The sequence below is a fragment of the Ornithorhynchus anatinus genome, chromosome 3 (genome assembly GCF_004115215.2).
Source record: "Ornithorhynchus anatinus isolate Pmale09 chromosome 3, mOrnAna1.pri.v4, whole genome shotgun sequence".
Classification (NCBI taxonomy): domain Eukaryota; kingdom Metazoa; phylum Chordata; class Mammalia; order Monotremata; family Ornithorhynchidae; genus Ornithorhynchus; species Ornithorhynchus anatinus.
The window spans coordinates 37,796,898-37,821,402 of record NC_041730.1 but is presented as its reverse complement, the minus strand read 5'-3'; the positions used below and the strand labels follow the sequence as shown (position 1 = coordinate 37,821,402).

Below are 24,505 nucleotides of genomic sequence, written 5' to 3'. Positions count from 1 at the left end.
ACTAATGTAACTGGTGATTAGTTCAATTCCTTTCTCTGTGGAATGCTGCAGAAAGGCTAGAAAGTACACAAGGTCAGATTCAGACAGTAAATATGATGTCATTGCCCCAGGGCCCAGCAGGCTTAAAGTGGCCCAGTGGATCCTCCTAAAATGGTGACTGGGTGGCTCCTTTCTAAATTCATCAAAAAATAATATTTACTGAGAGCTTACTCTATGCCAAGCATTGTATTAAGTGCTTACTTAGGAGAATAGGCTAGAACAGAGTTGGTATACAAGTTACTTGAACACAGTGAGTTTACAATCTGAAGGGTGGAGCCACTGATCTTTTCTGAAAGATAATAATAATAATGTTGGTATTTGTTAAGCACTTACTATATGCAAAGCACTGTTCTAAGCCCTGGGGTAGATACAGGGTAATCAGGTTGTCGCATGTGAGGCTCACAGTTAATCCCCATTTTACAGATGAGGTAACTGAGGCACAGAGAAGTTAAGTGACTTGCCCACAGTCACACAGCTGACAGGTGGCAGAGCCGGGAGTCAAACTCATGACCTTTGACTCCAAAGCCCAGGCTCTTTTCCACTGAGCCACGCTGAAAGATGATGGGGGGATGAAAATGATCTATTAATGGGATGTAAGTGTTGTGCTATGTTGCCTTCCTCTGGACTGTAACCTCACTGTAGGAAGGGAATGTGTCTACCAACTCTGTTATATTGTCTTCTCCCAAGCACTTAGTACAGTACTGAGCACACAATAAGCACTCAATAAATAATATATTTTTAAGGTATTTGTTAAGCTCTATGTGTCAGGCACTGTTCTAAGCACTGGGGAAGATATAAGATAATCAGGTCAGACACAGTCCATGTCCCACGAGGGACTCACAGTCTTAATCCCAGTTGAGGTAACTGAGGCACAGAGAAGTGAAGTGACTTCCTCAAGGTCACACAGCAGACAAGCAGTGCAGCCAGGATTATAATTCAAGTCCTTCTGACTCCCAGGCATGTATTCTAGCCAACAGACCACACTGCTTCCAAACGTCTCATGATTGATTGATTGATTTCCAAATAGCCAATTGAATATCTTGTTGGCAATGGAGCTAAGAAACTCCAGGAAAATTGGAAACCCTTTGAGGGCAGGGATTGTGTCTACAAACTCTATTGTATTGTAACTTCCTTAGTGCTTAGTACAATGATCTGCATACAGTAAAAAAAATAAATAAATGCCATTAATTCCTTGAAAAATGGGATTGGACAACATTTGTCAGCAAATGCAGGGTCTGTTTTCTGGGTGGGACAGCCTCCCAGAATGCTTTCCGATTCCCAGGATAAGGTCTGTCTCCTTCTGGCTGTCCTTCTCCCTGAGAGCTGGTATCTGCTCCATGCAACCCAGGGAATAGACGCATCATATGCTAAACATCCATTTAACCCCTTGATCATGCCTTGTGAGAGTGGTCAGACAAAAAAGAGTTTCAATTTATAGCTTTTTTCTCTCTGAATTTTAATCCTTCTCTGGGTAAAGTATTAATACCTTGGCTGAGACATGGGGGTAAAGTTTGTAGAAATGTCAAATTAACTCTCCTGTGACCACCAAAGGAATAAGGTATGTAGAGTCATTAGGTTATTAAATCTGTGCCCTCCACCACCCCCTACCCCCATCACACACACTTCAAAAAGACAGCTAGAATCTGGAGGAAAGCAGTGACCATGATTAAAAGATGGAGAAAATGGTCCAGGGAATAGTGGTTAAAGGAACTGGAAATGTTTCACTTTAAAGAAAAAAGGCTAGGGATAGCAAAGTATTAGTATTTACTGAGTACCCATTTGGTGTCACATTCACTATCCATCAGGACCTTACATTCTAATGGAGGAGACAAACATAAAAATTCATTCATTCATTCAATCGTATTTATTGAGCCCTTACTATATGCAGAGGACTGTACTAAGTGCTTGGAATGTATAATTCGGCAACAGATAGAGACAATCCCTGCCCAGCAATGGCTCACAGTCTAAACGGGGGAGATAGACAACAACAAAACAGAACAAAACAAAACAAGTAGTGTGGTGTAAATATCATTAAGATAAATAGGATCAAATATATATATACATCATTAAAATAAATATATTAATAAATAATATATACAAATATGCACAGTGCTGTGGGGATGGGAAGGGGGAAGAGCAGAGGGAGGGAGAAGGGGGAATGGGAAGGGGAGGAGGAGCAGAGGGAAAGGGAGGGCTCAGTCTGGGAAGGCCTCCTGGAGGAGGTGAGCTCTCAGTAGGGCTTTGAAGAGGGGAAGAGAGTTAGTTTGGCGGATGTGAGGAGGGAGGGCATTCCAGGTCAGCGGTAAGACGTGGGCCAGGGGTCGACAGCGGGACAGGAAAAAACGAGGGACCGTGAGGAGGTTAGGGGCAGAGGAGTGGAGTGTACGGGTTGGGCTGTAGAAGGAGAAAAGGGAGGTGAAGTAGGAGGAGGCAAGGTGATGGAGAGCTTTGAAGCCAAGATTGAGGAGTTTTGGTTTCATGCGAAGGTTGATAGGCAACCACTGGAGGTTTTTGAGAAGGGGAGTGACATGTCCAGAGTGACATTTCTGTAGGAAGATGATCCCAGCAGCGGAATGAGGAATAGACTGGAGTGGGGAGAGACAGGAGGATAGGAGATCAGGGAGAAGGCTGACACAGTCATCCGTTCGGGATATTATGAGAGCTTGTACCAGCCAGGTAGTTGTTCTTTACAGGATTCACCAAAATGAATAATTTAATGTAAGTGAGAGAGGGATATGAGGCGGATCACTTGCCAACATTTTCGTTTGCTACTGAGAACAGTACAGAACATGAGGGCTTTCACCTCAACAGCAAATGTTAACAATGATGAGGAAGGGTGGCTAAAACAATCAAGTGACCTTTTTCTGTGAAGCTGTGGAATCTTATTCCCTGAAGATTCTTTAAAATAATCAATCATCATATGTAAGTGCTTGCTGGGTGCATAGCACTGAACTAAAAACTTGAGATAATAAAATGAAGTTGGCAGGCACAACCCCACCCCTCAAGGAGCTGACAAGCTAGTGAAGCTTAGCTTCTCATTTGTCTGGGATGGTGCTAGGCCACTCTATTTCTCAAGCAGGAGAACATGAAAATGCACCTATTAAGGCCTATGGGAACAAATAAGTTTATGGAAGATTTCCACCCATTTTAAGATGGGACCAAGCCAGTCCTGGAATGGAGCAGCTGTTGGACCCATGACTTTTAAGTGAGTTTAGAATCCTACTTCCTATCCACTTTGGAGCTATCACCCTAAGGCCAGTCCCACAGGAACCCCGATATTCAGTGCCTGTTCTGTTTGAAGCCAGCAGAGGTTAAGAAGATTCCAGGCATGTCAGCTGTGATGCCCAGTAGCCCAGTGGTAATACAGAAGAACTTGGATTATAACCCCAGCTCTGCTCCTTGTTTGCTGTGTGACCTTGAGCAAGTCACTTAACTTCTCTGTGCCTCAGTTACCTCATCTGTAAAAAGGGGATTAAGGCTGTGAGCCCCCCATGGGACATGGACTATGTCCAATTTGGTTAGTTTGTGTCTACCCTAGCACTTAGAACAGTGCCTTTTACATAGTAAGCACTCAACAAATACCATAAAAAAACACCACCACCATGCCTTATGTCCTACCCTTGAGGAAGATGAGGAACAGACCCACTCCTGATCCAGAGACAGGATTAAAGAGAAGTTACCATTAGTAAACACCCCTTAACTTAACCTGGAGAATTGGATTCATTACTCTAGGAGGATCCAGATTCTTTTATTTCAGGGCAATAGGAGTTCACATTTGGAAAAGATTGAATCTACACATGTTAGTGCTCTATCTATTTGCCATGGCAGATGACTTTAGTTAAGACCTGCCCAAGCATTGCCTGCATTTGAAAATCAAAACACAGTAATATTTTTAAACCACATAGTTCTTTCAGCTCCTGAATTAGAGAACCCTGCCTCCTTAGCATAATGCCTTGCACTTGATTAGCAGCAGCCTCCACCAAGTGACCCATTGCCCTAGCTGAAGAACCATGTTCTGAGATTCACTTTCCAAATTTTTACAGTCAATCTTTCTTAAGAGCCCAATTATCTTTAATTTTGCTTGGTTTTGTCTTTGGGATGGGCCTCAACTTTTCTTTTAATTCCCTAAAAATTTCTAAAATTGCCTGTCAGGGACTCATGTTTTATTTTAGAGTAAATGAAATAGTTGCTGAATCTTTCTGGTGCTAATGATTCTATAACCCTGCCTCCTTTCCCCCTTCTTGTCATATGCTGTCGAGTCCTCTCCGACCTATAGCAACACCATGGACACATCTCTCCCAGAATGCCCCAACTCCATCTGCAGTCATTCTGGTAGTGTATCTATAGAGTTTTCTTGGTAAAAATACAGAAGGGCTGTACTACTGCCTCCTTCTGTGCAGTAAACTTGAGTCTTTGCCCTCGACTTTCTCCCAAGCCACTGCCATGCAGCATAGGTCTTTCAGCAGATTGCCTTCCACTTGCTAGCCACTGCCCAAGCTAGGAATGGAATGGATATGGCTCTGCTTGACTCTCCCTCCCACAGTCGAGACTGGTAGAGTATTGGAAACTCTCCAGGTGTGACCCTAAAAGGGTCTTCCCCCTTCACAGTCTCAAATTCTGCACTCCTCCTGCCACTCTTTAAACTTTCAGCTCCTTTTACCCCAATATGTGACAATTTAAAAAAATCCTCATCATCCTAGGGCTTCCCCAGACACTTATGTCCCCACATACCTGTGGTTCCTCCACTGCCCCCATCCCCTTCATTGCCTAGAGCTGCTTTTTGAATTTTTGGGTTTTTTTTGTTTTTAATCTTTTCATGGCAGGGCTGCCACAGCAGCAAGAGCAAGGCTGGCCAAAGGAGGAGAACTGGAAGGAAACATTGACCACTTTCTCTGCTTCCCATCCTACCCCAGCCCAAATCTCCCCACTGAAGTGATCTAGGGAGCTACAATTAGAGTAGGGCCCAAAATTTACATATTTTGATTTATTAATAACAAAACTAATAATGATAATGACATTTGTTAAGTGTTTACTGTGTGCTAAACTGGGATAGATACAGGATAATCAGACCAGATATAATCCCTGTCCCACACTGTGCTCACAGTCTAAGGGGACTAGAATATAGGTTTTTAATTCCTATTTTACAGATGAGGAAGATGAGGCAATGAGAAGTTTAAGAAACTTAACCAAAGTCACACTGAAAACAAGTGGTGGAACTGGGATTAGAACCGAGGTTCCCTGATTCCTAGGCCCATGTTCTTTTCCCCTAAACCAAACTACTTCCCCTTTTAGGTCTTCTGTTTTACCTCTCGGTAAAATAAATCTTTTGAGTCATTTTCTCAATAACATTTTTCTGGCATATTTGAAAAAACTTTTGTCTTTGGTCACTGACTGCTACAACAATGCGTAGTTTATCATACAGTATGGGAATTCTGGCCTCCATCTTGATTTTCAGTCTTGGTCAGAGCCTTAAATAATCCCAGACACTATTCTCCTCTTCATGCCCTGCCTAGTCCCTTTTCTTTCAGGAAAAGCATATCATCCAAGACTCAGTTGCCCAGGGAATACATGACCTTTACTGGGATAATCTGCATTCCCTAGTTGCCAGGGGGAAAGTGATCAATTCCTTGCTTTAAGTGACTCCACTGGAGTCATAAGATGACCCCATAACAGTAGTTAATGCTGGGAAAATACAGTGACCTTAAAAGCCGGGGAGAGTTGGGAAAGATGCATTGGGGGAAAATAGGCAATTTTTCTCCTTTGACCCCAGTTTGACAGCTCTCCCAGTGACTGACCTCTCTGGAGTTGCCAGCAAACCTGACTTAGAAGGTTTCATAGAGTTTATAGAGCAGAAGTGCCTCCAAGATGGAATATCTCAGCTCCAGTGTTTCTGGAAGAACATCTGTCCTCAGACTAGTCAGCAAAATCATTCCATCGTAATTCTGCCCTGTCTGCATGACCTTTACCTACCCTTCACTGAATTAAAACAAAATGGATGAGTAGCATTATTCCTATCATTAGCCAGCTAATGAGTCAGATGCTATTAATACCATTAAATCTTGGGAGGAGTTCATTTTTTTGACCTCCCACCCATTAGGGTGACCTCCTGTTGACATCTGCTTGAATGACTTCATCTAATCTCTTGATCATTCTTTGCCCCAAGTTGATTCAGCACTTTAATAAATGCATCCAGTTCTCCTATAGCACATGGGCTGAATTCTTGTAAAGAAAGGAAAACTTACATTGAACTCAAACTCTTAAGCTGCATTCATGTGCACTTATGCATAGTTACATTTACACCACCATTTCTGATGACGTGATAGCATACTGTATCATGACAGGCTTGCTTGGTCAGAAGTTGCCCTAGTTCTGTCGCTGAAATCCAGACAACATATAAAGTGAAAACATGTTCTAGGAGAACTGTTTTGAACGTATTTGCAAATACGTGTACATACACCTAAATACACATGCACACACACACATATGCATATGTATATGTAAGTATTTTTTCAAGTATTAACTATGTGCCAGGCACTGTACTAAGTGCTGGGGTAGATAAACTAATTAGTTTAACTTAGTCCCTGTCCCACACAGGGCTCACAGTCTTATTCCTCATTTTGCAGATGAGGTAACTGAGACACAGAGAAATGAAGTGACTTTCCAAGGTCACACAGCAGGTAGGTGGTGGATGTGGAATTAGAACTCAGGTCCTCTGACCCCCAGGTCCATGGTCTTTCCACTAGGCCATGTTGCTTTCTCTGTGATAGAATTTCAAGACAGTTGGATTTCTTAAGATGAAAGTTAGTATGAACAATTATTTATACATTTTGCACAAGTCTCTGAATAACATTTTGAAGTGGGAATACCCTGAATAATTAAACAAACAGATATAGTTTGGTAATCTACAAATGAGAAGCACCAAGGTCCATAATCAGTGACCCAAAATGTGCAGTTTTTCAGTTCCTGCATTCCCTCAACAGTTTGATGTTTAGGGAGAAGTGAAGGGATAAGTTTTGTGAGAGTTGGAGGGGGAAAAGCACACAATGTTCCAATCAATTAACAGTATCTATCTAGTGCCCATTCTATACATAGCCTTCAGGACCACTTGGGAGACCCAAAGCAAAGAGAAGATGTGGATTTACTCCCAAGGAGCATACTGCTTAATGGAGGAAGCAAGAGAAACCAGCATACAAATAAACATAAAACATATGACCAAAATGTGCAAATGTTCAAAAAAGTACTCACAAAACAGCCAGTCAACCAAAGTAGAAAAATAGAATTCAGCTAATTACACCAGGCCCAAAGATCTCCAGAGTGATTACAGCCAGGTGGGGCAAACCTGGAGAGGTAACTTCACAAATGAAAATAGCTGCTAACCAGAGAGTGCAAGCCTACTAGACAAAGGAAATGTAAACAATGGTATCAACAACAACCAAAACCTTTACATATATTTCTACACTCACCCTGAGAGATGCACAAAGCATACGGTTCCCCAAATATTGCATAAAGTAGAAATGCATTTGTTTATTTTTATATTTGCCAAAACATCTTTGCAATTATATCTTAGCCATTTTTTGAGATGGATTAAATATCTTACACTTATGGTAGGGGATGGTGAATTGAACTGATATCAGATTTCTCTGATTGGGAAACATTTAAGTAGGCCTGTGCATCTCTAGTTCCACAGTGACTTGGAACTGTAATAAACCTGATGTTCCATCATCTAGCCAATTAACAACTTACCCTCATGTTCCCTTCTTTTTGCCCTTTTCCCCTTGCTTTTTCCTTGACTTAAAGAAAGAAGCAGTATTCCCTAGATGCAACTACCAAACATTCATAGAAAATTAGAAAACAAACAGCAGGGATTAAGAAAGTTTATTTTCCCACATTAAACCAACACAGTGGGAAATAACAAGAAAAACAAACACACAGACTGAGACTTCAGCAAATGACTTCCCCATCCAAGAGTTAGTGTTGAGCTTCTGTGCACTATGAACTGCAGTTGTGTATCAGATGTAGGAGGAATAGTTTAGTCTGATCATCAGAACATTATTTCCCTTCATCTGTCTGACAGAGAACCAACAGAATTAGAGAAACTTCTGGTCTATATCTGTGTCATTACTTCACTTCAAATTAAAAAACTCACCACTCAAAGCTACTCATCATTTGGAAATTTTTAGAAGCATGCAGGGGATGAAATGGGATCATTTCAGATTTGGGAAGAGGAAAGATTTATTCCTTTTTAGGGAAGAAAGATATCTTTGCTTGGGCATGTACCAGTCATGCTTTAGTTGTGAATCCTAGACCTGTTTTTCATTTTGCTGATGTGGAGACCACCTTTATCTTCTCTCACTGGAAAATGATGTGAACATTTCTAAGGCATATCATACAGGTACCCTATATTATTTTTGGCATATGTTTCTATACACCGTTCTCAGTAAAAGCATCAGTCTTATTTTACTATAATAAAAATGTGACACACCGATAGTTTCTGGCCCACAGAGAAGTTCAAAGCAGGTGACCAAACATTTCAATTTTGGGTTTCGTCTCCCTTCCCAGAAGGCAGGATCCATTCTTTCTCATTGTACCCTGGTGTTTAGCCCAGCACCTGGTATATTGTAAGGGCTTAATAGAAATTAATAGATATTGGCTCAGTGGGAAGAACACAGGCTTGGGAGTCGGAGGGCATGGGATCTAATCCCGGTTCCACCACTTGTCAGCTGTGTGACCTTGGGCCAGTCACTTAACTTCTCTGTGCCTCAGTTATCTCATCTGTAAAATGGGGATGAAGACTGTGAGCCCTACGTGGGACAACCTGATTACCTTATATCTACCCCAGCACTTAGAACAGGACTTGGCACATAGTAAGCGCTTAACAAATGCCAACATTATTATTATTACATTATGATATAATTATTTCCACCTGTGTCAGAAATGCCTAAGGCCTAGCCTGGGATAAACCAGTTCAGCTGGGACCACTGCTCCTTCTGTTCCAGTGATGTCAGTGATAGCACTGGAATCAACATTGACCCCCGTTGATTCTGGCACCAACATTAACTAGTTCTGCTGGTGCTTCTGCCCAAAAGGTGGCAGCGGCAGCAGTGGCACAAGCAACAGCAACACTCCTGACAGTGTGGCTCAGTCTGAAAGATGGCAGGTTGATAAGCATCTTCTGCCCCACTCATCTTTTTCCCTCTTCGACTCTCTTTCCCTTCTTCCTCTCTCCGCTCTTACCATCTCTCTTCTTTTCTCTCTTCCATCCCATTTGCTTCTTTCTCCTCTCCTTTTCTCTCTTTCCTGCTATCCTACTTCTCACATTTCTTCCTTTCATTCCCTTTGCTCATTTTGTCTGATTCCTCTATCGTTGCTTTCCATTGTAGATTTCAGAGAGAAGTACAGTTATCTTTAATTTTAGTCCTTCTTCTCTCAACTGTACAGGGGTATCATGGCCACAGCAGTGCCCACACCATTCATCAAGATGAAGATGGTCCCTCTTAGGCTTGTTATTTGACATTAAATATGAGATTCACTTCCATCATCACTGTCTGATCATTCATTTTTATTTTGCAGTCATGTGGGGGCAAATATTTGAATCAACTTTATTTTCTAGTTATCCTCTGGATGAGATTTTGCTATCTCCCAGTGAGGAAAAATACTTTTTTTTTACCTTCTTTACTTCTTGAGTGGAAAGAGGTTGGTTCCGGGGATCCATCTGGGTTCAAGTCCAACCAGGGAATGCCAACTGGGGCTATACTGCCAGAAGTTAAGGTTTCTGATCAAAGCACCACCTAAAGCATTCTGCATCGTGGCAAGTTCCAGTGGGACTCCACCCCAAATAGCTTTCTAACAATAGAATTGAAAACTGCAGGACCTTCTAGCTACTGGCTTTTAACACAACTCCAGATCTACAGTGATATGCTTCAATCCCTTTGGCCAGAGGTAGAGAAGCAGAGAAGCCCAGCTCTGCCACTTGTCAGCTGTGTGACCTTGGGAAAGTCACTTAACTTGTGTCTCAGTTATCTCATCTATAAACTGGATATTAAGACTGTGAGCTGTTTAGCTTGTGTATACCCCAGTGTTTACTACAGTACCTGGTAGATAATAAGTGCTTCTTTACAAAAACATTTTTTTTAAATGGATCCTGTACATTTAATAAAAAACAAAAAACCTTTGCGAGCACTTCACAATGCGCTACAATTTTGCTTGCCTTCTTGCTCACTGTAGCCTGTGCCCTGGCAAAATAGAGTCTGGACTGAATGAAAGAGTGAGAGTGCCTCTTCAGAAACCCCTATCACTATTAATCAATTTCCTCATGCCAACTCTCAGGTTCATTCACATTCTCGACAAGAGATTCCATCACTGTCATGATGACAAAGTTATAATCACTTAAATTCTTAGTTCAGTGCTCTGCTCACAGTAAACACTCAATAAATATCCTGGATCTGCTGAGAGATTCCATCACTATCATGACGACAAAGTCATAATCACTTAAATTCTTAGTACAGTGGTCTGCATACGGTAAGCACTCAATAAATATGATTGAATGAATTGATTGAAGACTTGTGATTTTTCATTCAATCTTACCTTTTGTTTTATGAAACCTCATACTGTCACCTGTAGCTTTTGATGAAAATAAGATAAAATTTTAAGGCTTTAAAGTAAGTTTCTTCAAGCTCTCTATGGAAGACCAATATAGTCTTCCATCCACTTGCTACCAACTAAGAATTCTTCAAATATGTTTTCTCTGCTGCTTGAAGAGACAGCTCTGATTGAAATGGTACTAAAGTGTTTCATGTCAGTCACTTACTACACTGTCAGACAATCCAGTTCTTTCACAATAACTTGGTGATTCTCAGGCTATCTCTGCAGTTCTTTCACAACTTGGTGATTTATGCATTTCCTGTGTCAGACTGGCAGTCACTTTCTACATTCTCAGACAGTCTTTCCAGTTCTTTCACAATCAGTTGGTGATTTATGATCAGTGAGTTCTTTATAAAAGAGTTTTGTGGGCATTAAGATTAATCTGGCTAGGGCCTGGAATAAGAGAATTTTGCTGTAAATGCCCTGTGCTTGTGGGGGAACTGTGCATACAATCACAGTGGAGTTAAATATGAAGAGGTTGCCATCTTGTGGTCATTTAATTTGCTTCGTAAAACACCTAGAGAGGACTTATTATGGCCTTTAGGCATATGTTTTCCATTAGAAGTATTTCAGACTCTATGTAAATGCTATCAATGTGTTTCAGGAGAATTTTAGTCTTAAATGATCAACTATTGTTTATGGACATATAAAGAAAAGCAAAATGACAAGCTGAGTCCTCTCCACTCCCTTCCGCATTGCCATTCTATCCATTTTAAACAATCCTCATGTGCAATGTAAAATAGACTCTGATTTTATGCTGGAGCAAACGCAGAGGTTGTATTCATGTGTGTAATGGTCTTTTTTGAATGAACATCTTCTAGTGGAAGGTACCCTATTCAGTATATTGTCATAGATAGTGGATACACATCTGAAATTGTTGTGGACCTTACTAAAATTATCTTTAAGGGTTTAATTCATTTGCGATAAATGTCCCCAAATCCCAAGAATTCTAATATTTCAATCTTCACATCTTGGAAAAAAGCATGATTTTAATTTGTCTTTCTTGATTTTTTTTTTTCCAAATTGCCATCTTCTCTCTCCTGCCTTCCACTCCCATGCTGCCCCTAAGTCAAGTCTTATTCAAAGAAATAAAGTGACTCTGTTACAACTAAAATTTTCAAATCTACCAAAAGCAAGCAGTGTGTCAAATGTACAGGAAAGATCTGCTTTCATAGAAACAAACTTAATTTACTGCTATGAATTGATGTTATTTAGTTCTCCATTCCATAATTTAAATAGTGGAAGAGAATCTCGTTTTATGATTCCCCAGTAGTTAGTCTCATACTATTAAATAAACTATATATTCACAGAGAACCTCTTTAACTCTTAAAGGAGCACTTTAATTGGAATTGACATGTGAACTTTGGAGCTCATTACAACTCTAGAAGAATTCTGTTTTTCATTAAAATAACATATCATTTCCAGTTGTTAATTATCATTTCATGTAAAACTTTTTTGGGGGGGAGGGGGTGTGGGGGGCTATGCATGAACCAATTCCCTTGTTCCCAGAGCATTTTGAAAATAACTGTACATCGTCTATAAACTAAGAAATTTTGCCAGAAAGCTTTCTCTAGAAATTTTGTACACAATATTAAAAAATTTAAATATCCAAAGATGATAGAAACTGAGCATACTGTCCAGATAACACTAAAGCACTACAGTCACTTCACAAGTATTTATTCATATGCTTTCACATTGTGTTTTATTGATCTAATAAAAGCAGTTGATACCAGTAATCCATTAGTCATATTTTTGAGTGCTTACTGTGTGCAGAGCATTGTACTAAGCAATTGAGAGAGTAAAATGGCTTTTTCCCCACTGATTTTAAACGTGCTCATGTCTTTCCTTTCCTAAAAAAACAAAACCCTCCTGATCCCACAGCTTTCTCCAGTGGTACAGCTCCCAGCTCCCTCCAGTTATTGCCCATTTCCCTCCTACCATTCCTCTCCAAACTCCTAGAGTGAGTTGTTTACACCTGCTATTTGTCTATACCCACTGTCTCCATTTCCTTTCCTCCAATTCTCTCCTTGACCGTGGCCAATCTGGCTTCTACATAAATCTCCCTATCAAAGGTCATAAATTACCTCTTTTTTGCCAAATCCAACAGCCTCTACTCAATCCTAATCCTCCTAGACCTCTCAGCTGCCATCTACATTATCGACCACCTCCTTCTCCTGGAAATATTATCCAACCTTGGTTTTCACATGGTTCTCCATCTATCTCGCTGGCTGCTTATTCTCAGCCTCTTTCTTAGGGTCCTCCTCTGCATTCCACCCCTTAACTGTGGGAGTCCCTTAAGGTTCATTCTGGGGTTCCCTTCTATTCTCCATCTACACCACTCCCACGGAAGAACTCATTCACTCCATTGGCTTCAATTATCATCTCTATGAATCTGATTCCCTAATATACATCTCCAGCCCTGAACTATATCTTTCTCTGCAGTCTCATATTTCCTCCTGCCTTCAGGACATTTCTTCTTGGATGACCTGTTGAACCTCAAACTAAACTTGTCCAAAACTTAAGTCCTTATCTTCCAGTCATTGTACTCAGCACCATCATTCTTCCTGTTTTACAAGTTTGTAACCTTTCTGTTACAACATTGCTAAAGCTGACCTTTCCTCTCCATCCACACTGCTACCACGTTAACTCAAGCACTTATCCTTTTCCACCTTGATTACTCTATCAGCCTGCTTGCTGATCTCCCTGCCTCCTGTTTTTCCCCACTCCAGTCCATACTTCATTCTGCTGTCTGGATAATTTTTCTACATAGATGTTCAGTCCACATTTCCCCACTCCTCAAGAATCTCCAGTGGCTGTCCATCCACTCAACATCAAACAGAAACTCCTTACCATCGTCTTTCTAACACTCGGTTACCTTACCTCTTCCTCTCTTACTTCTCTGATTTCCTTCTTCAACCTATCCCACATAGTTAATTCCTCTAATGTCAACCTACTTACCATACCTCAATCTTGTCTATCTCACCACCAATCTCTTTCCCCCATCCTGCCTCTGTCCTGGAATGCCCTTCCTCTTCATATTTGATAGACAATCACACTCCCCACCTTCAAAGCCTTACTGAAGGTACATCTCCTCTAAGGGTCTTGCCTAACTAAGCCCTCATTTCACCCTTGCACTTGGATTTACTCCCTTTATTCAGCCCTCCCTCTGCCCCACAGAACTGATGTACAAATCCATAATTCATTTATTTATATTAACATCTGTCTCCTCCTCTAGTTATAAAATCATTGTGGGCAGGGACATTGTCTACCAACCCTTTTATAATATACTCTCCCAATCACTTAGAACAGTGATTTGCATACAGTAAGTGTTCAATAAATACTACTGATTGATGATTGCAATATAAAAGTTGGTAAACTCATTTCCACTAACAGACTAAAGGTCTAGAAATGGCAAATAGCAAATTTGGTAGTCTTGAGAAATTCACTAGATTCTTTGGCTTCTTCATTAAGTGGTGGTCAGTTGAGTTAGAGTTGAAGAATCTCTGTCTGACTCTTTGCCTATCACTAGTGGAATTAAGTAGGACCATGTAATAGGTTCGGTCCTAATTAACCTATACTAAGATGCCAGACTTGAGGACGAAATGAGAAATCTGGAAGATGGCATCACTTCTGATTCACTGGGAAACTCTTCTCGAGTAAAAAGCATCATCAAAAGTCTTTCAGATGGTTGTTGATATGAAGATAATTGTCTTCTAGGGTCACATTGAGAATCAATTTGAAGATGCAACACAGTATACAGTTTGAAATAAATTTGAAGCAAACTGAAGGAAACCTTCACCCAGAAACCACCCTCAGGAAACCTTACACACAGTGAAAAGCTTTCATTGGCAATACAGAACTTAAGACAGTCACAAAGGCTACTATCTTGGCAGTCAATATCTGAACATGTACAGATAGAAAACAGAATTCAAAAGGCCAGCCTGTCCTTCAGAACACCGAAATATAAGAAGCAGCATGACCCTGTGGGAGTAAAAACAGCCTCGGTTCTAGTCCTGGCTCTGCCACTTGCTGGCTGTGTCAACTTGGGCAAGTCTATTAGCTTCTCTGTGCCTTAGTTACCTCATCTGTAAATGATGATAAATACTGTGAGCCCTATGCGGCACTAGAACTGTTTCCAACCTGATTAGTGTATTGATCCCCGTGCTTAGAACAGTACCTGGCACATAGTAAACACTTAAAAAATTCCCTAAAAAATATAGAGGGAGACAACAACACAGCATCCAACTCATACTGAAGTGAACATCTAAAAGGCTAGTGTGGTGTCCAACATAGGGCTGTGAGACTTGGTCCAGCTCTAGGAGAACAAAGATACATCTAGCTCCTGGAGCAGTTCCACCAGCATTGTTTACTAACCATGCTCAGCATGAAATGGTAGGACAGGATCACCAACAATTAGGATCGGAAACTCAGTCAACTAATCCAGATTGAAGTGACACTCAGTCACATAGCTCTGCTAGGTGGGATATGGGCAGAAAGTGTCCAGCAGCAGGACACCAAAAGTAGATGCTATATAAGGACCTGAAAGGAGGTGTGATTTTTTAAAATGATGTTTGGTAAGCACTTACTATGTGCCAGACATAGTGCTGGGGTAGATATATGCTCATTGGGTTGGACACAGTCATTGTCCCACATGGGGCTCAAGGTCTTAATCCCCTTTTTACAGATGAGGTAACTGAGGTGCAGAGAAATTAAGTGACTTACCCAAGGTCACACAGCCAACAGGTGGCAGAGCCAGGTCCAGGCTCTATCCACAAGACTATGCTGCTTCTTTACCCAAGAGTAAAGGACAAAAGACTATGCTGCTTCTTTACCCAAAGGACAAAAAACTTCAACGTTTCAGAGACATAATGAATCACAGTGATTTAGCAGTGGACTGTTGGGTGACCACTGAAGGAAACAGATTGGTGTAGTAGGTAGAAATCAGGAGAGAGGTTGCTGTCCTAGAGCAAAAGCTTCATGAAGTCTGGGGCAGTCCCTTCTTGGGACAAATCCATTAAGAACATCAAGAATCTGTCCCTGTAAATAATGCAGGATCTCCTGTCAATCTTTTCATTCACATTCACACAACATGGATAGTATTATCTTCCAAAATGAAGGACAACTCTTAGCATGGCACTGTGTGGTTGGTGGATTATATACACAGTAAAGAATGATCTATCGAGCCCCAAATCCTTTTACACAAACATATCATGTCCCATCTATTTGTCCTCTCTATTCTAAGACACTGCTGATAGTGAAATCTGGCTACAAGTGTGGGTGTGTGACAGATAAGGTCAATGAGGGACATAGGTCTGCACACATGAGAAAGCTGTCCTTTGATTTTTAATGTTTACTGTTTTGCTTTTGCCTCCTTGTGTCTGTCTTCTTCTGCAATCAATCTATTAGTGGGTACTTATTGTAGACACTCTGTGCAGAGCACTGTAGTAAGTGTTGGGTAGAGTACAGTACAGTAGAGTTGGTAGACATATTTTCTGCCTACAAGAGCTCATAATGTAGAGGTATAAAGCTTCTGCTCAAAAAGAATCACTCCTTTATTGATAGTAGTATGCCATACTTGTCTGTCCTCAGCAATTAACTCTCAATATTAAACAGTAATGCAGCATTATTTGAGGCTTGGTTTTAATGAATCCTTAACATTTTTCTCTGACTTGGCTTTTGGTTTTCCATTTTCAGCTCACCATGAAGCAGGTGTTTGGTAGTCCTTTAGACTGTAAGCTTCTGGCGAGCAGGGAACATGTCTACCAACTCCCTTGTATCGTACTCTCCAGTTGCTTAATACAGTGCTCTCAGCATAATAAGTGTTCAATAAATATCATTAATTGATTGATTGAATAATTGATTTCTTGCTTTCTTTCATTTCTGCCCTTGTCCCATCTAGCAAAATTATGTTCATGTGAGCATAGCTTCAGTACTTGGAGACTAACTTCATTGTTTGTTATATGTTATATGGGTATGGACTGTAAATGATGCTAATGCAGATTTCATGCCTACTTATTAAGGAGGGAAATCAATCAGTCATCATCAACAGCACCAGAATCATCATCATCATCATCATCAACATGAAACAGGAGATCTTAAGGAAGAAATTGACCACTGAACCCAGTTCAGTGATCAAAATATTCCTGACTAGATGTCCGGTTCCATTCTACTAGAAACAGCATGGCCCAGTGGAAGGAGCACGGGCCTAGCCAGGAGACCTGAGTCCTCATTCCAGCTCTGCCCCTTCCTTGCTGTGTGACCTTGGGCAACTAAACCTTTTGTTTCTCTTTCCTCATCTATACAGTGGGGATTAATAACTGTTCTCTCTTTGATTTAGACTGTGAGCCTGATGTGGAACAGGGGCAGTGTCTGAGAAGCAGCGTGGCTCAGTGGAAAGAGCCCGGGCTTTGGAGTCGGGGTCGTGAGTTCTAATCCCGGCTCTGCCACTTGTCTGCCGTGTGACCTTGGGCAAGTCACCTAACTTCTCGGTGCCTCAGTTACCTCATCTGTAAAAATGGGGATTTAAAAATGTGAGCCCCACATGGGCTTACACTGTCTCTACCCCAGTGCTTAGAACAGTGCTCTGCACATAGTAAGCGCTTAACAAATACCACCATTATTATTATTATTTTCTGATTATCTTGCTCTACTCCAGCATTTAGTACAATCCATGGCACATAATAGGCACCTCACAAATTCCACAATTAGTATTATTATTATTAGGCTATTCAGCTCAGATCACCTTCCATAAAGTCAGGGGAACCCTCTAGATCAATTAGAGAATTGCCCCACATTGTTTCCCTCCCAAAGCAATTATTTTTCCATATTAAAACAGGCAGAGATATGCAAATTCAGGTCACAGGAGCCCTATTTTAGGGCTACTGTCAGAAGCAAACATGAATCAAACAAAGCCGCATTTTAGGAAAACAGTGTAGGGTAAGATGCCCAACTCAATGGAAAGAATAGTTAGTTACTAAAGAGGACACCTGAGGAAGCTCACCACAACTAAGCTGGAAACTCAAAAATGTCATATAAAAGGATGAAGTTCATGCTTTACATTTTTCCTTTGCAACCTTATCTCTACAACCTCCTCACAGGCTGATGTAGAATTAAGAAAATTAAAATATGTATCAGTGGAAATCTTACTGATGGCCTGGTAAAAGATGCATATTTAAATCTGCAGTCATGATATTAAAGTAGTAATGTAAGGGCTACTAACTGTATCTCTACTCTATGTATACATACATACATATGTGTATGTATATATACATGTATATATATACATACAAATATTGGGCACAAAAGCAACTGCTACTATAAATAGGAACACATTATAAATATATCATAGACACATGAATATGCATGGTAATTCATGCATAAATGCATATGTAACTATCCAAACACAAAGAGGATGTATTGTTCATTGAATTTACCCTTGCTCCAATTTTCGGGTAAATATTTCGTGAATATCTTCATGAAATAACATTTTCCTGTCCTCTTTATCAAAAGGTGACCTCTTTTTCTTAAAATCTGTAGAAATTCCTAGACAGAATGTTCCATCACACCAAGTACTTCTTACAGTTCCTTTTCAGGGTAAGAAATATGGTATGGCATCATTTGGAAGCACATGAACATTCTGTTTCCCACAAAACTATTTATTTTTTGCTGTTATATATCTTGGCTGTTCAAGACACACAAATTTCTATTCATGTTTTCTGTGGCTACGGAACATTGGACTGGAATGAGTAAGCTATTTCTGCTTTTTTTAAGGGCCAATGACACCTGAAATCAAATGCTATTTGTCACAGCTGAGAACCCTGCTCTTCCCAAAATGGATCCATACCCTGTTGCCTGGGTGGGATTTACAAAAAAAAAAAATGCAATAGAAATTTTCAATCCCATGAGCTCTTCCTATGCCTTTTCCCCATTCCTGTATCTGCCTCATCCTTTTGAATTACAGTGTTTCAACATTCTAGGCATTTTGCCAGTATTACATTCTTCACTGACTGATTGAGCAATGAAATTGCACCTAACATGTAAAGATTACAGGCTTTATGGCAGACAATGGAGACAATCCTCCCAGTGATGTTGTCATCCTCAACTCCTCACTATCTTTCAACTCACCTATTCACACTACTGCTAGGTCTTGCTAGTTTTTACTGACAACATTACTGTTATTCATCATTCCTTTCCACCAGTGAGCTACCATCTTGGTCCAAATTCTATTCCTATCATGGCTAGACTATTCTATCAGCCTTCTCCATGGTCTCCCTGTCTCCAGTCTCTCCAACTCTTATGTATACTATATTCTGGTGCATGGATCATTTTTTGTGAAATGTCACTCATCTCAAACCTTCCTTATCCTCAATCCTTTCAGTAACATCCTATTCCCTCTATGCATCAAGCAAAAGCTTCTCACAATAGGATTCAAGTTGCCATCCTAAAATTCCCATCATATATATCAACACTCTTCACCCATTACTCTCTAGGTCCGTCTTTTTGTTCCCCAACCCAACTTTCTAGCTGTACCTCATTCTTGACTCTTTCTTCATTCACAGTGTTCTGCCAGCCATGAAGTCCCTCCCATCCTAATCCTTCTAATGGGGATTTGGGGAAGGTGTACAAGGAGTGGGTGTTAGTGGGGAGAAGGTGCACAATGGTCAGGAGGAATACTTTTGGTAAAATCTTGATTCCTAAAGTGGTTCAGTTGGTAAAAAAGTGGAAAATTTCCTGTTGATGAAATGCAAATTTTCCCTTGTCAGTGTGATGGAAAGCTAAATCAATAGACTCTCTCTTAAATTATCTATGGTACCTGGATTTGAACATGTTATTCTGTTCTTCACTTCCCTGTGTTCCACAATGTATTAAAGGCATATATCCCTTCATCATTAACACAGATAAACATTCTTATTAGGCTGTAAGCATAGGTGTTAGGACTAGATGATGCATACAATTAAAATGCCTTTTTACCAATTAATCCAATTATTTATGAGGTTAATAGCCAGTCCAAATGCAGATGAATTTTCCTTTTACGCAGGTTTGCAAAAGTTCCAGACAAACCCTGGTGCCTTTGAAATTATTTGTTAGAGTTAGCTAAGGCTGGGGTCAAATAGGGTCTGCAATTAACACATGAAGAAACTTTCATTCCAGCATTTCTATTTTCAGTCCTAAAAATTTTCCAGTAATAATCAGTAAAAGTTTCTGTTCACTAGAAAGAAATAAACATTATGTAATCATTTATGCTTCAACTGCTGCTGAGATTAATCATGCATTCTTCATTACGGGGATAAAGGAAAACCACAGTGCAATAACAGTTGTATCCTCATTACTACACACTGTCATTAGTTTTCCCAAGATTCAATATGAAATATTAAGAAAAGAAGACACCATCTCCTGGCAGATAAAGTATTCTATTTTGTTGGTTAAGCAACACAACCCAAGCCCTGAACCCCAGTGGCTCTGGGACAGCCTGCTGGCTGGGTAGCAATTCCTCCCTTCTTCACCCAACCCACACGGGGCCCAAACCTGACCCATTTTTTTTTTTTTTAATTTTGGAATCATTTGCAACAGTTTGTAACCAAGGACTGTTGATCTGTGGCTGGAAAGTAACCTAAGATTGCCCTGTTTACTTGTTTTGTCATTTATTTGTTCAAGTCAGAATGGCCTAGTGGAAAGAACCCAGGCTTGGGATTAAGAGGATTTTAGCTCTAAGCACGGTTCTGACAATTGCCTGTTTTATGACTTTGGGCAAGTCACATAACTTCTCCGTGTCTCAGATTCCTTATTTAAAAAACTGGGAATTAAATGCCTTCTTCTCCCTTACATTCAGATTATGGGATAGCAACAACATTCAACCTGATTATCTTGTGGTAACTACCCCAACATGTAGTGCAGTGCATGATACATACTAAGCACTTACCAAATACTGTAAGTATTATTATTCATTACTGTCCACATTTTTCTTATTTTTAAATTTTCTCTTGGAATTTCTGTTACATGTGTTACTTTCCCCCAACTTAGATTGTGAGTCTCTTATAGACTGGGGACCACTTCATAATTTGATTTTCTTATTTTTGCTACAAAATCTAAACAGTGCCTTGCACATTGCAAATTCATTATTCTTACTGTTATCAATGATGATGAAGATGATGTTGAATTGGATATTGTTATTGCAAACAAATTGTAGTTTACCCAAAATAGAATCGTTTAATGACAGATTAGTTTAGAACTTTGGAAAATTCACACCCACATAGTTTAAAAGTTTCTTCACAATGTAAGAGAGAAGTTACCTTTTCTGAAATGTCCTTCTTGCATTTTCAGTTCTTTCTTTTGACTTTAGAAAAAGTCTGCTTTTTCTAAAAGACAGATGCACCCTGTCCACAGGGAATTGTCTTTACTATTCTTTCTTAAGATGGATCATTCACTTTTTTTATTGTAAGATTTTAATTCTTCCAGAGGAAAAGCCCAAAATGTGAACATCATTTTCTCATTTTTAGCCCATGCTGTAATTGGTTTGAAAACTATCTCTGCCCTGCTGAAAAGCCAAAGCAATGAAAGTTTATAGTAGAGGCTCTTGCTATCTGCCAAGACCATTCCGGATTTGGTCTTCCCTTTGTTTCATTGGAGGAATTTTCTTTTATACCTCCAAGGCACCTCTGGAGTGAATATAATCTGGATTTAATCATTTCCAAATTATTTAGGTAACATTACAAGGCTTTTCCAATTGTACATTCTGCCATCAAACTATTCCTTTTAGGACTTGCTTGGATTTGCATTATGGAAAGACCTGAAAAGTTAATTCTGGCTTTTTCATTCTGTCTCACGGTAACCTACACTCTTAATCCTCTGCTTATTTCCCATTTGGAGCCCTTAGTCCCTAAGCAGAGAAGGAAGGTTGTATTCCAAGTTACTCATACCAAACCTCAACTATAAACTTTTATTGCTTCACTGTTCTCCCTCCTACTTGGACTGTGAGTTCCTTGTATCTACCCCAGGAGTTAGTATAGTGTTTGGCACATAATATGTTCTTAAGGGACACTGCAATTATCATTATTATTGATGTAGACTTCTCAAATCTCTCCCATTCTTTCCCTCTGAAGCAGAAATTAATCACTGGCATTTCCTGGACATCTTCTGAGTGCAAAATACTTGGGGAGGTCATTGAGAACCTCTACTGATCCCTTCTCAACCAGGTGAGGTCTGGGGGCAGTTGAATTTATGCAGAAGGTCATGGAGCTGAAATCCTGAGTCCCGGGTTAAAGGACTCGTCTCTTTGAACATGATACAATATGATCTCCAGCTGCATAGGGTACCAACCACCTCTGCAATCCCCACTTCTGCCAATAGCCTCCCTCAGTAACAGCCAAAGAGAACATGATAATAACCAGCTATTAGTGAAGGCTGATAGTGGGAAGGACATGGCTGGGACCACAACTGGATCTCAGATCCTATCAGTCTCTCATGGGTTGGGACAGTGAGGGCAGGAGCCAGAGTGGGGGTTGGGGAGGCCCTATATCAGGTGTGTTTCCTGGGAGCCCGATGGTCTCACAAATGGCCCTATATGTATACACACACACACACACACACACACACCCATGGGCCAGACACCAATCGCTGATGGCAAACTGCCCCTGAGGCTTCAAGCATGTGTGTGTGTGTGTGTGTGTGTGTGTGTGTGTGTATAAGTGTTTATGCATGTGTTTATGTGTGTGTGAGTGTATTCAGCTTAGGGAAGAACTTGTCAAAAGTACAGGGGAGTGTTTCTAGTATCATGTCAGGTTCAGAGCAAAGCCAGGAAGATGACTCAATATCCTTTATAATACATATATGTAATGTACTATACCTAATGATGTCATATGTTGTGTGTCACATGTGTGTCACAAAAGGGAGACACCATAAAATCAATTAGGCCTGTGGCCCGCCCATGACAGTATGAATATGGCTCTGCCAAGATCTCCTTCCAAGGAGGAAAAACTCCTCTGCCCCCAGTGCCTAAAGGGCTTCCCACAAACTCCCTGCTCTGTAGCACCATAGCAGGGTGAAGATGCAGTAACAGCAAAAGCATCTGCTAGGCCCTTCTCCACCAGACCGAGTTATTCTGTCTGGGAGAGAAGCTTCCCTGATCCCTTACAACCATGATTTTCCATCAGTCCTATGTCTGCTCCACCATGGCAGGGAGAAGCAGCAGCAACAGCTGAACTTTTCAACTTTTAGAAAGCCTATGGCTCTGGCCTTGACTACTGTGACTGTTGAACTCTATCTAAATTGTAGGAAACCTTAAACATGCTGCTCTGTCCATGGTGGCCTATTGCTTTTTTATCTTAATCATTGTCCTTGCCTTTTATGTTGTTTTGGGGTTTGTGTTGTTTTATCTATGTTTATGTTTCAGTTACCAGCCTGCTCTTCACCCTTTATTCCTAGATAGTGAGTCCCATTAGAGTAAAGGACCATGTCTAATGCCCAAATTAGCATTTTTTCGTAATGCTTAGTATATTGCTTTGTACCCAGTAGTCATTTATTTAATAAATACTATGGAATGAATAAATAAAATACAACAGAAGCAAAACCCAATATAAAAAGGGCTTATAATGCAATGAGGGGTTGAGAGCACAGTTGTAGGAGTGTTTCCTAATCCCTGTTCTAGAATTTATGAGGAGTCATGCTTAATTATTGCTGAATTTTACTTTTCAAGCACTTAGTACAGTACTCTGCACACAGTAAGTGCTCATAAATACGATTGAATGAATGAATGAATGAATGAATGATTAGTCTTCAGTGCTTAGCTTATGCACTGACCTTAATTTTTGAGGTATTTTGCTTTTCTCTCTCATGAAAAAAATAAACTTAAGTCATCATGTTTCTAGACTGTAAGCTCTTCTGTAGACTGCTGGGCAGGGATCGTTTCTACCAAAGCTATTGTATTTTACACTCCCAAGTGCTCAATAAGTATCATTGACTGATTGGATAGACCGTGTATGATTATTTTTTAGAGTAACATCATTGATTCCAATCCACACTGTTTTGGATGTCATTTCAGAAGAGACTCCTAAACAAGATTAGTCCAAGATGATTGCTTCTCCACTATTGAGTGAGTTTTCTGAGCTAGTCCATATCATTTACCAATAATCCATTTGATGGAACCTGAAAACAATAGGGGAAGGATAGCAGAAGCATCCTGAGTGACTACAAGAATTTATCTAGCTGCCAGGACTGAAAATATTTAGAAAAATATCAGCCAAGTCTTTAGATCTTATTAATTTTAATGGAGCAGAAACAATTTTTTTTGGTACCGAACTGGAGTGCATAATTGCATCAGGTTTACCCATAATGCCATTCCTCTTGTTTAACCTAAAGTAAAATAAAACTGATCATTTCCCTTATGTTACATTACTTTAGAGAGCAATAGTGTTTAGACTATAAATCAGAGTTTGGAACAACATATGGAGAGACTTATCTCTGTGCTATGTGAAATACCTAGGCTATTTTGGGAACTTAATACATTTTCATAAACAGAACTTGGAGTCACAATGGCTGTAGAATTCAGGCATTATGTTTAACTCGATATGCTCTACCTTTAATTGTGAATTCTGGTATGAGCAAGGTTTGATGTGTGTGGTTTCAAAACTATTTTAGAGTCACTCAGAAAAAAATGAGTTTCATTGCATTTACTTTTCAACCACAGTTATGCTATTTCCTTCTTCGTAGTTCATCTGTTTGTCAAATGAAACAAGGCAGACTCACCCATGTTGTCTACTATTTATGTCATTTGCTGAAACCTTTCAAGAGTTTCAGCCAGCACCTCTCCAGGCCCCTAACAATTCTGGCG

The 24,505-nt window shown here is 40.2% G+C and overlaps 1 non-coding gene across 1 annotated transcript; it reads right to left on the bottom strand.

Moving 5' to 3' along the window:
- Window positions 1-4,494: 4,494 nt before the first annotated feature.
- LOC114810843 lies at window positions 4,495-4,632 on the bottom strand. The gene has a single exon (XR_003758534.1). It is a non-coding gene; the product is annotated as a small nucleolar RNA SNORA7 (small nucleolar RNA).
- Between the last annotated feature and the right edge of the window lie 19,873 nt (window positions 4,633-24,505).